Source organism: Molothrus ater, chromosome 12 (genome assembly GCF_012460135.2).
Source record: "Molothrus ater isolate BHLD 08-10-18 breed brown headed cowbird chromosome 12, BPBGC_Mater_1.1, whole genome shotgun sequence".
Taxonomy (NCBI): Eukaryota; Metazoa; Chordata; class Aves; order Passeriformes; family Icteridae; genus Molothrus; species Molothrus ater.
This window is the reverse complement of record NC_050489.2, coordinates 12329135-12340625: the sequence shown is the minus strand read 5'-3', so window position 1 is coordinate 12340625 and position 11491 is coordinate 12329135.

The following is an 11491-nucleotide window of genomic DNA, read 5'->3' as shown; positions in this document are numbered from 1 at the left end:
ACTGACATTAGGGAAAAGTGAGTTAAACACTTCTATTTCTAGGCTGCGCTCTTGTCACTGTAAAATGGGAAATAATCTCCAGACTGCACAAAAAGAAATCCCAAGTCAAGCTACATATGTACATTAGTACATTTAATAGGGAGAAGGAAACAGCTTAGCTGCTCTCAGACTTGTCTAAGTTGTGGCTGGTTCTAAGCTGAAATGGCCAGGGAATTGAACTGTGGTGCACTGATGTTCTGCTGCAGCTGATGATCTGAGATGCTGCATTTCTGAAGAGTCCTGTGCCAAAAAGTGACCAAAATCTGGAAAGCTGTGACTGGAAATTAGAAAGTATATATAATTTGAATATGTACTTTCTAATTTCCAGTGACAAAACTGATGGTATTCTGACCAGAAAATAAAAAGAGTCATGGGCAAAAAGCAAATCTTTATGAGATATGTAATATTCAATATATGATTAAAAATTACTCATTCCATCAGAGGTGTAAATAAAACCTGCCAGTTTGGCTAAGTTGTGAGCTGCTCTGCAGAAGCACATGTCCACTGCTGAGGTTTTCTTAGTTGCTCTCCAGATAACATTGGCTGCAGTGGCATTGTGTGAAGTGAGTTCTGCTTTAGATGAAGAATCAATTGATAGCTGTTTTGTATGTGTGACCTATTAAAGTTTTGATAGAAAATCAATGTCCTGCCAGTCCCAAATTATGTCAGCCATCCACAAGGATGACAGTTACAAAGCTACTCCTATTTCTCTGAGCAGCAGCTTTAGCAAAGTGAAAGGAATAACATAAAGAAGCCACGAGGCAGCAGGAGCCTCCCCTACTCTGCTTTCCTGGTCACCATGATACATCATTCTTGTGAGTAAAAATTCTTCCTTTTTTTTCCCTGATGCTGTGATCATATTTGTAGACCCACAAGCCATCTGCAATAGTCCCAAAATTTTAGATCCATTTTCCTAATGAACAGAAACCTTGCAGCTCCTGCTGATGTGTGTGAATTTCACTTCTCAAAACTGTACTTTTAAGATGCTCAGGGTGGGTGCAGTGAAAGGGAAGGGAAGAGGCTGGATGCAGTAGCAACCACCTGCAGAACTGTGTTCCCAGGGCTGAGCTGTGTGCATGTAAGGAAGAACATCTTAAATTTTGGTGCACAAAACCTGGAAGGAGGGAATGGTGAGCATATTTTAGCACCTGTGGGTTCCTTAGAAGAGCAAAATCTGATGGATATGCTCAAGAAACCTTGTGCATGTTCTAATTCACTGTGAGTGTTACCAGCATCTCTAACGCTTGCTGATTTGGCTTGTGCATTTAGACAGGTGCTTTAAGGATTTAAAGTTAAAGTTGTTAAAATTTCTGGGAGCTGTTAAGTTGAGGCAAGCCCCTACCACAAGTGTGTGTAATTAGGACTATTTATTACATGTAACAGTCTTTCTTGACGTCTGTGAATTCTTCAGGTTGGGCTTAAAAACCTGATGTGATCTGTCAACTGTGTGGAAAACAGCTGCTTACAGAGGGACACTGGCCATTTCTTACATATGTGTGCAGGAACAAAATAAGGGACTGTTTCTATCTGTCCTATTCCACAGGGCATTTTACTGCAGGCACACACTTGGGGGAGGAAAGGCACTTCATCAAACAAACACATTACCCAGAGCAGCAGTCAGCCTCCATTTGTTCCCAGACCTGACAGAAGCATTGCAGTGATGTTCTGAGTTGGAAGAGCTGCTGGCTATGGGCATCCTAATAAGCAGAGCAAGAATCCTATTTTCTCTTGGAAGGAACTTATTTGGTGCTGCCAGCACAGGCAATTTTTTTTCTAAATGACAATGGCTTTGATCCTGACTAAGCCTGCAGGCACAGATGCACGTTCTGATAGAAACAGGATCTTCTGCCAGCACTGAACTAACAGCATTACAGTTCAGATATTGCAATAGAGCTAGTGTATAGCTGGGCAGCTTTTTTAATGCAAGACACAGGTTTTAGTCAGGTATTAAAAGTCAATAAACTACCAAGTGTTGCCATTAACATTTAACTTCCCAATTTTGGCTTTCCTGCAGAAGTAAGTGTTCTGTAGTTCTGAATTGCAATGAGATTTTACTAAGGTGTGGTGGTTACCACAGCACAGCTCCACAAGAGGGTGCTGAGAACCCACTTCTGAATTTCTAGCACATTATAAATCAGGAAAATGCAGAGACTTGCAATGCAGCTGTCTGATGCAAATCACACTTGTGTTATGAGATACACTGTACATTCATGCATGGAAGTGGAAAACTAGTGCAAAAAGTGGCAACTGCTAGTAAATCTAACCCAGACCTGCACCTGCTGTTAAAGCAGGCAGGCAACAAAGTGTTTCATGCTGAATACAGAGTGAATAGTGCTCCTTGGACAGTGAGGTTGTCATGGCCCTAATGAAGGACAAGTCTTGCGTTTTAAAGGGTGTTTTCTAAATCATGGCAGGTGCAAGATTTGCTCCTTTATTTGCACAACTGGTACCTTTTGTCTGAAAGCTGGGCACTTCAAGGACTGAGATCCTGGAGCTTGCTTTTCTCCTTCATTAGTCCCTTTGAAACTGCTCTGTGTGGGCTTCCTGCATTTAACAAGATAGAGGATGCAGTTCAGGACTAATTCATTTAGTCACTCATCTTTTGTATTCTATTTGTAGTTACAGCTGGTTGTTAGGGGGGGAAGAGACTATTAGAGCTTCCTAGAGTTGGATTTTTCCAGTGATGATTGTGAGCTGAATACAATGGGTGCTTGTGTTGTCATTCTACCTTATTGACTCTGATAGCATTGCAAAATGTTAATTTGGCTTGGTACTTAATCATTGTAATACTTCACATTTCCAAGCATTTTATGCAGATTAGTGATTAAGATGCTTCTCAGAGAGGTATGTGTTGTCATCTCTATGTTTTGGATGAGAAAAAAAACTAAGTGTGGTTTGTGTGGGTGTGTGAGTGTTTCATCTGCCCCAGGCTCACTATAAGATTAGAGCCTCAGAGCTAAAAATGACTTGCTCAAGGCCATGCAGAATAGACTAATCCCCTGACTCGCTAGCTCTGCTTTAATCATTTGTTTTCTTAGCACAGTGTGATTTCAGATGCAGCCTTATGAGGTTTGACTGAAATGCAGCAGATAAAGACTCAGAGGCAGTAAATCCTTGGATAGCTCAGTAATTAAAGCCACCTGGGTTTTAATGCACATGTAAAATATATTTATATTGTATAGAAGTTACATATTTAATAGAAATATATATATATATATTTACAAAGCTGCAGAGCATTGGTTTTGCTTTCAAAAGCTGTCATGAAGATGACCCACTTTTTTTTCCCCCCAGCAGGATTCTGTCTAGGATCTGAGAGCCCTGAAGATGCCTCTTTTGTGGCCAAGGGCACTAATGAATGAATGAATGAATGAGAGCTGATGATCTTCCTGTGTGCCAAGGGAAGGCCCTGCAGTTGCAGGTCTGGCTGCTCTTCACAGAGGTGTGGGCACAGTCCCAGGGTGTCTTGGCCTTAAGTTACACAAGATTGGCTGTGTACCCTCTGGTTCTTCCTCAGGGTTTTGCATGATGAGCTGCAGCGGCCCCTTTGCTGTGGATGTGCCTCTCACTCCTGTCATTTTCCATTTCCTCTGCTCCCTCTTGCCTTGCACACTTCCCTTGGGGAAGTGATGTACTTGTGCTTTGGGAGAAGGAGTGGGTGCTGCAGGTTGCTGAGTGTGCTGCTGCTTCTGCAGGGTGGTGGATCCTGCTGGATCTGTCCTCACTTAAGGTGCCTTCTGGCTTCCTGTCAGGGTATCTAAGAAACCAATTACTCACACTCCTGACAATCAGCAAATAAATCAAGCTGTGGAGATGAATGAGGTGGGAGGGAGAGCCTTCACTGCAGCACTCCAAAATGCCCTGTCCCTGCTGCTGGGTGTTTCTAGGAATGCTGGAGGGACTGTACATGTCCTGCATGTCTCATCTCCTGCCTGCCTGACAGGCAGCACGAAGTCACTTGTGCCCAGGGGCTGCTGATAGAGGATGAGGCTCCCTCACAGAGGTGGAAAGGCTGGGAGTGCATCCAGCCTGGGACTGAACTGGCCGCTCTGCAGGAGTGGCACCAGGGCCAGGGATGTCCCCGAGCTGCCATGGTGCCCCTTCCTGCTGGGCTCTGAGGGGCTGAGCTGCAGGGGGGGATGGACACACTCTCCTTACCCCTCCCTGTGCATCCAAGGGCCCTGGGCTGTGTCCTGCCCAAAATAAGATGGTCAGCTCCTGCTGCCAGGAGGTTTGCTGTGTTCTGTGAGCAACTGTGGGACTTGAGAAACCAGAGTTCATGTGTTGAGTTTGTATCTGTGTGACTGCCAGCCTGAGGGAACCAAGAACACACAGGGGTAATGAACTGGTGTGAAGAGAATATTCAGACCATATAATTTTGCTGGCTGTTCTGCCACGTGTGTGTCCTGGCATGCTGGGACATGGCACTGAGGGCCAAGGCAGTGGCTTTAATATTGGCTGCTCATGATCCTGCTGTTTTAAATCAGCACTGGTGTTTGTGTCTCTGACCTCCTCAGTTGAAGCTGTTTAAGGGTTTTCCAGAGTGCTTCTCATTGCCTGGTTCTATTGAGTAGCCATCATCTTTGGACTCCAGCTGAAGTAGTTTCATTCTGTCAGTGGAGTTTAGGTGATGGGCCCTTAATGACCCCATTGGCATTGCTTCTTCTTGAGCCTTGGCCTTTGTTGAAATCAGTGCCCACCTCTCCTTCCTGCAGCTCCTGTGTCCCTGTTGGCCAGGCTGGTCCTGAGAGCAGAGCTCAGAGGCCAATGGAAAGCAAGCCAGGAAGTCTCTCAGGATGAGGGAGTTGAACCTCTCTTGAGCAAAAGCTCTTTCTTCCTAGAAGTACATTTCATCTAAAGTTTATGCTTCTGGAATTGATGGAGAAACTGAAAGCTTTATCTGAATGCCCTGAAGAGGCCTTAGCTGTGGGAAGGTGTGGTACAGCAGTTACAGCAGTTCTCTCATGTGTACTGGATGCACTAATGCTGAGTGGCCAGGACTGCATGCCAGAGGAGGGAGGGTTTGCTGGAGGCAATGGGTTAATACCTGATGGCCCTGTGCTGAAAACTGTGCTGCCATATTGCATTATGATGGCTTAGAATGTGTTTCTGTTTTGTATGAAACTGTTAGGGAAGCTGCATCTCTCTCCTTCATGCATTAAATAAATTTCTTTATAGATTTCAGGGGCTTAGATTCCTGCCTTGCCATGACTCTTCATTTTTTGCTAATACTGACTGGTGCTCAACAAAAACTAGCAGTTCCTTCTGTATTGCACAGCAGAATAAATTAACTATGAAGTCAACTTCTGTGTTAAATGTTAAGTTTTTATCTTTTCTTGCATTATCTTGACACATACCCTGCAATATACATGAAAAAAGTCTTCAAAAAGGGAAGAAGGAAGAGAAATATCTAGGAAAAACTATGTATTCATATTTCAATACAAAACAGTCTTTATGTCTGTTGTAGCAGGGTGCTGTACTCCACAGGTTTGATGGGTCTGTGCTGTCAAAACATTTAATTTTTGTGTTTTCTTTTGTGCTTGTTACAGACCCAAGGCACTTCAAGACCAGTCTCATCCATGTGTGGTGCTGCCAGGCTGAGGGGGTTGTTTCATGCTCACAGCTGACAGGAATGTAGCAGCAGGGTACAGGCATAAGCAGCATTTCTGTCCCAAAAGGGACACCAGCACCTCAGGCCACCTGAGCAGGGCTTCCCAAAGCAGGTGAGTGCCCAGGCTGGGCTCCTGGTGCCCCACCAGGGGTGGGTGTGTTCATGTGCAGAAATGGCTGGCAGTGTGTTCCTTGTTCCAGAGTGGCAGTGGGAGGTTTTGGTGAGGATGTGAGGTGGCCCTTTCAGGTGCTGTTTATCCCACTCTCTTGGAGGGCACCCTCGATGGCAGATGTGTCCCCATTTAGGTTGGTGCCATTTCTGTTGTGTCCCTGTGCCAGCCAGGCAGGCCCTGAATGAACACTGGGATTTTCTCACAGGAGATCATCTGTTCAGATTGATGCAGTGCCTTACATCCAGTGCCAGCTTCCTGCTGCTTTCTTGGATGCTGCTGCCCATATCCTTTTGCTTGCAGGGAGAATATTCCACTTGTGTCCCTGCCTCTGGCTGGGAATGAGATACACTGCTCCATTGTTTACCTCCCTAGAAGCTGAGAGCTGTGACTCTCTTTCTGAGACAGTCTGTATTTGCATTCCCTGGGTTGGCTGGGCAACAGCTAATCAAATAATTACATTTAAAATAAGATTTAACAAAAAAAAGGATGTCTAAAAATAGAGGCAAGGTGTAGTCATGCTTGTCACCAACAGAACTAGTCTGCAGTGTGTGTTCTGGGGAATGTTTCCCAAGCAATTAAGGGCCATTTAATCTTTCTTAATGTACTTAACTTTATTTGTTGCATTTTAAAAATATTTTTAGATGTTCTCCTATCTTTGCAGTATGTCTGCAGATCCAGTATCACCTCCCATTCCATTTCCTTCCATTCCCCCTGCTCCCTGTGCTTTCAGTACAGTCTTCTCACACAGAGCCTTGACAGGCACCTATTCATACTTCAAGAGTTTCTGCTTGTAAGCTCCAGTTCTGTCCACGTTTAAAACATGAGTAAAAATAGCAGTGTTGGGGTTTTTAAAATAATAAACTGACAGTCCCAAACAGATAATTATGCTTCCCTTATAAATAAGCATAACCCAGAAGCAGAAGAAATTCTGTACTTTCCCCTGTCCTCAAACCAAAGCTGGGACTGAGTGGGACCTTTGGGTTGTTCTGTATCATCCTTTCCTGCAGCTTGCCTCAAGCACAGACTCTCTGTAAATATACATTCAGCTCTGTTTTAAAAGCATTGGGGTTTCAGAGAGGAATTTTTTTGGTTTATTTTGCATTCCATTGTGGTCATTTGGAAGCTAGTTTTGAACTTTCCTGGTCTTGTGGTCAGAAACTTTCTAATTGTCAGCCCAGGCATCCAGGCCTGGACAAGGACCTGTTATACTGGGTGTGGAGCCACTGCCCAGCCCTTGACAGACCCAGTGTTTCTTTCTGCCAGTGTATAATAAATGCTGCATTTACAGCTTCTAATTTGCTCTGGCTTTGGAACAGAGCTGCAGCATGATGAGGTTTCTGCAGTGAGGTGAGAGGACACTCAAGGTCAGCTGTGAGCAAAAAGATCTCACCAGGTAAGCACTGTGGGTTCAAAAGTGGCACAGAGTTTCAGGAACACCTGTAATGAAGTGGCTGCAGCATGAAGACCTTCTTATGTGCTTATTGTGGACACAAGACAAGTTTGGTTAAAAGTCTGAGTTTGCTGTGGCTATTAAAAACTTCGTCGGCAAATGTGGAGGAGAGGAATTAACTGTAACCAAGGAATAACAGAAAAGAGAGTTTTAAATACCTGTTTCATAACAGTCTGATTTTGGGGCTGAGATAATGGACCAGGTTGCATACTGAGAATTAGTTTGTCTTGTGTGTTACACCTTTCATTAGCAATATATTTAGCATAGGGCTTAGCACCATGCTAGGCCCAGGATTTTTGTTTGGTTGGTGTCCTGCAGACCTTGCAGCTGCCTTTTGTTCCTTGATACCCTGATGTCCTTACTAAGCAATATAAAACATTCTGTGTGGGTTTGCTGGAGCTGGTGGAAATGTGGCAGTTGACCTCAGGAGAAGTGTTTTAAATACGATTCATAGTTTTGAATACCCAGCAAAATACAGCTGGATTTTGCTGGGTATTCAAAACTACCAATTGGCATTTAGAAGGTATTTAAGAACCTGTTACAAAGAAGGTAACAATTATACCTAGGTAGGTCTGAAAAGGTAGTGAGGGCATTACCCAAAGTGTAGCAGGGCTGGGTGTTCAAACTGAGAATCCTCTACTCATTTAGATAAGTTCACAAACCTCTTTAATGAGAAGAAAGGCACCTTGTCACTTTTGATGTGGAAAGATGTCATCCCCTCATCATCTCTTTCTGTTCACTGTGGTGGGATCAGATACACTGGGGAATTTCAGGTTCTGAACTCCCACATCACACTGCCAAGGTGTTCAGAGGCTTCTGAGCAGACACTGCACCATGTGATGCTGTGGCAGCACTGGAGAGTCCTTCAGTTGTTTAAATCCACAGAATTCCAGAAGTGTGTTGCAGAGTGATGTAATAGCCTGTTTCAGCTATCCCAGTTCCTCCCTCAGGTGTGCCAACAACCTCTCCCTTCCCCTCCCCTTTGCCCCCTTGCTAAGTGCTGTCCATCAATCTTAGCATTCCAGCAAGGGCATCGTCTCATTGGCAACGTTCAAAAGATGCCTCTCAGCCCTGGGGACATTGGGCTATCCCGGTGTCACTTGTCCCCTGAGACTTCCCCCCTCCCACCTGGTTGGTGGCACACCTACCCCTTCCCTCCCCCTCTCCCCGGGCTCAAAAGCCACAGGACCATGCGGTTCTTGGTTCTGTTGGAGCTGTTGCAGCATTCAGAGCCCTGTGTGGTACCAGTAAAGCTCTGGATCAAAACCCTCCAGCAGGACCCGCCTCCTTTTCCTTCACTTTGCCTAAAGCCTTTCCACCAGAGGTAAACCTGAGTTCCTGCTTGCCTGGACTTGTCCCAAGCACCAGCTGCAACATCCAGCTTAGCCAAAAGTGTCTCTGAGGTGAAACACCACAGCTGCTGCCCTTGGTCAAGCAGCAAGGGTCAGACGAGCCCAGGCACGTTCCATCCAGCAATATTGGGATCCTAACTCCAATAGAAGTGGAATTTGGTTGGACTGTGAGACCTGAAAGACCATCAAGTTCCAGCCCCTTTGTCATGGGCAGGCTGTCATTCCCTGGATCAGGTTGCTTAGGGTCTCATCCAACATAGCCTTGAACACTTCCAGGGATGGGACATCCCTGAATCCAGAATCTTAAAATTGCAGTAGTATTGTTGTGGAATAAAGCAGTTCCTAGCACAGCTGCATCCTGAGCTCTGTGTGAATCACCCTGCTCAGTGTCTGTGGGTCCCAGGTCACATCTGTGGGTCTGTCCCCCCTGCCCTGCAGCCTCTGTCCCCTGCAGGCAGCTCTGGCTCCCTGGGCTGACACTGCAGTGTCTTGGCCACCATCCTCTGTTTGGTCTCACTGAGGCAGAAGGATTTCAGTTAGTAGCTGATAGTGTTCAATGTGTGTATCTGGGAGGCAAATTCCATTTCAGCTGGGTGGGGAGCAGTCAGGGATATCAATATTCTGTGTCCTAATGGCAGCCCAGTGTTCAGGATCACATTAAGGTCCCTATTGAGCTCAGCACACTGACACATCTTATTGCTGGGATTTAGGAGGGTCAAATCATTTGCAAATAGGAATGGGACTTCTCAGGCTTTTGGTTGCTTTGGACAAAAACTGCTGTGGCTTGAGGAGCTTCAGTAGAGCTTGGCACAAGCCCTGGTGGTCAGCTGTAGTGTAACACTGAAAGCTGTATGGAGCTCTCTAGGCTTTTGTTGCAGTGTTTACAGAGGATATTCTGACACACCTGGCTACCAAATACAGGGCACTTGGAGCACTTTGAAGTTATTCTGCTTGGTTTGGCTTCAGAGACATCAAAGGTTTACTTACAAAAGGGGAAAAGAGTGTTTGGCAGTAGTGGGCACTCTGAATTGGTGAGATGCTCCTGTGGGAGCAGCAGAAGGTGAAGCATCAGCTTACAGACACTTCCAGAGGGGCAGTGCAAGCAGGTGCTGTTTTCTAGGAATTCCATTTACAGACAGGGGAGCCAGCTGAAAGCTGGTGTGTTAATGGGAGCATGTGGAAAATGTCCTTTTATTTTGTGGTTATATTTAATTATCTCATCCTTTAAAGCACACAGGAAAGCTGTAGCATTTTTCTACTATAGTTAATATCTTTTTCTGATTAGTTGTCCATTCAGCTGTGATTCTTGGTACCACAGGGGATGAATCAGTGGCTGAGCACAACTTCAGGAGCTCATCTGATCTACTGATCTGCAGTAGTATGAAATGTTTATCAGACTCAGGAAGGAGTTTTGAGGGTGCTTGGGAAGGAGGAATATGCATCCTGAGTTGAATGTTGATGGTGATTCCATCTTTTTGTGTAACTATTCTCAGATTTTATTTTTTCTCCTCCTATTTTTTTTCTTCTAATCTTTCCTTCATTTAATGCATCTTTCTTCCTGTCCACATTTAATAGTTGTAAGGAGCAGTGGTTAAATCGACCATTATGTAAAATTTGAGAACTGGGATTGTTGTTCTCCTGCCAGTCTTCCTAGCAAGCCCCACACACTGATTTCACAAGTGGCTTCTTGGAGGCTTTCCTAAATGTCAGGGAAAGTGTGGAAGAAAATGGGCATACAGGTTTAGGGAGTGGTAGATGGGAAATCTGGAATAATCTTCTGAAAGGTCAAGAAAATGCAGATGAGCTACTTCAATTTGCTGCAACAAGGAGAATTACTACACCAAAGTATTAAATAGTCAAAGAAAAGGGCTACAAGAATGATGGTTTTAGCAGCATTCTGAGCAGGAATTTCAGTGGGATAGGCAGGTTTGTGTTTCAATAATTTTGCTTGGCCAGGAGAGTCTGTAAAACAGCTAAGGAGGCAGATGGCAATGCTGTTCCAGTGCTGACCCACAGGCAGCTGTTCATCACTGCAGCTCCTGGCACAGGGAGCAGGAAGGAGCTGCAGTTTTCTGTACTTGTTCTTGTAACTGTCTGCAATATGCAAATATCCAAGAAATTACTGTGCTTTTAACTTGTAGTTCCTTAGCACTTCATGGAAGGGAACCCACTCATGAGCTGCTCACATAATAACCAACTGCAGCAATGGGAAAATAGGTCAGGCATTGCAAGAGAGGCAGTCTAGGAATCTACCACTGGAAAATCAAGTCTGTCAAAGTATAATGCAGTGGTAGCATCAGAATGCAGACAAAAATCACCTGTGTGGCAATGGAGAAAGCTGCAGAAAATCATCTCTAATGTCCTGTCTCACAGGATGAGGTGTTGCCTTCCTGAGGCAATCACAAGAAACTTGTGCACTGTCCTTTTTCTATCTCATTTGCATGAAATCCACTGATTGCATCCTTTCTGCTTGTGGAAAAAGTAAATTCTTCAAGGAGGGGTTCCCTACTGGCTTTTAAGGGACCATTTGGGAAGACTAAACCAGTTAAATGGATTCTTTTCTCTTGACATTGTTGTGTTAAATCAACAGTTGTACAGGGGCTGTGATGTGTGGTTTTTATCTTTGGCTGGACAGCACAGAGATGAAAAGCTGCTCTCCCTGAGCTCAGGGGCCTGTTGTGGTGCCCAGCTGAGCTCCTGCAGCCTGCCCTGTCCTGCAGTCTGGGGCCAGGCTCCAGGGCAGGGCCTTGTCCCTAAAGCAGGGACATGGTGTGAGATGCACAGGGAATGCTCTGCTGGAAGGCTGCAAAACTGCTCAGGGGGCTATGCAGGGGCTCTTGGGGCACTGGAGGGGGAGTTAAAGGACTCTT